Source organism: Octopus bimaculoides, chromosome 18 (genome assembly GCF_001194135.2).
Source record: "Octopus bimaculoides isolate UCB-OBI-ISO-001 chromosome 18, ASM119413v2, whole genome shotgun sequence".
Classification (NCBI taxonomy): domain Eukaryota; kingdom Metazoa; phylum Mollusca; class Cephalopoda; order Octopoda; family Octopodidae; genus Octopus; species Octopus bimaculoides.
Window position 1 is genome coordinate 19,083,570 of NC_068998.1, and position 1,650 is coordinate 19,085,219.

Below are 1,650 nucleotides of genomic sequence, written 5' to 3' on the forward strand. Positions count from 1 at the left end.
AAGTGACATGAATGAACCCAGTTAGCTCTGACGAGCAAGGGTCCTTACAGTTGCAATAGAAAAGGTAGAGAGAGAGAGAGAGAAAGAGTGTGTGTGTGAGTGAGAGAAGTCTGCACAACTGAGACTGGAGCTTGTCTATGAGTGACTTAATGCCATTCTGTCTGGTGGGCTTTTTTCTGATTGTGCTCTAGGACAGGGGTTTTCAAACTGTGGTCCGCGGACCACAAGGGGTCCGCAAAGCAAATACTTTTTATGGGCAATTTGATTTTATATGTTTTTTAATCGAAATCTTTTATTGACAATAAACCTATTTGTTAAATACCGTGAAATAAATAAATGTAAAAATATTTGTTATTTTAAGCAAATATTTATGTATAAATTTCATAAGCGTTTATAAGGGGGTCCCTAAGGTAAAGCCTGAAATATAAAGGGGTCCGCAAGTCAAAAAGTTTGAAAACCCCTGCTCTAGGATGTTTATGTGCAGCAGCAATACTGTCCCCAAAACATGGTTTTAAATTTTGGCACATCAGCAATTTTTTTAAGGAACGTACATAAATATGTATGTACGTTCTTGCGTGCAAAGAATCCACAAAATATTCACGAATTACACTAAAAGGTGTCCCCATTTTAATTGCTCCATATTTATCAACTGGTACTTCAAAAAAAAAAAACCTAAAGTTAACCTCGGCGGAATTTGAACTCAGAATGTTAAGAGACAGAGGGAAAAAAATGTTGCTAAGCCTTTTGCCTGATACACTAACAATTCTGCCAGGTTGTCTTGTACAGTTCCAAATAATAATAGGACAATACTTCACGTGAGCTGCACCTAAATTTGTAGAACATCAATTATTGTCGGAAACAATTAACCGAGTTGTGTTAATTTGTAGTTTAATGATGGTGTTGATAATAAAGAGACGGCGGAGATACTCGATTGTATCGAACGCAGTATATTGTCTTCTATCTTTTACTTGCTTCAGCCACTGGACTGAGATCATACTAGGACAACGCCTTGAAGGGTTTAGCCAAACAAATAGATCCCAGTACTAATTTTAAAGTCTAGTATTTATTTTGCATCATTCTCTTTTGCTGAATCACACTAAATTAGGGGGACATAAACTGGCTGGGTCTGACCAGTTTGCACATAAAACGCATAGAATATTTGGGTCAAATACAGCTAGATTAAATGCTGGTGCAATGGAAATGACTGAAGTTCTATAGAGATGGGTTAAATGCCATACTGCATTTAGTTTTATGTGACTTGGTTGCAAATTCAAAACCCACAACGGTTGACTTTTCCTTCCAAGATGAAAGGCAATCAATCAATGCAAGAAATAGACTGACATCAGTTCAGTCATGTTCCTATCCTAATATATGTCTTCTACCTTTAGCTGTTACCTCAACAGTGAACAGTGGTAAACTATCACCAAGCTGAATCTATAATTCAGTTCCAATTTCTAATTGAAGCCATTTCACTTCATCAATATCACTAACACTCTTGAGTATGAATGTCACATCATCACATTTCACCACCTACCAACTAATTAGATATTTTGCTGTTTGATAAAGTGAGTCATCAAGAATATTTCTGCTTATGATAAGAGAAGCATTGAGTATGTAATTAGTCCTCTCCTTATTGACTACACCCCCCAC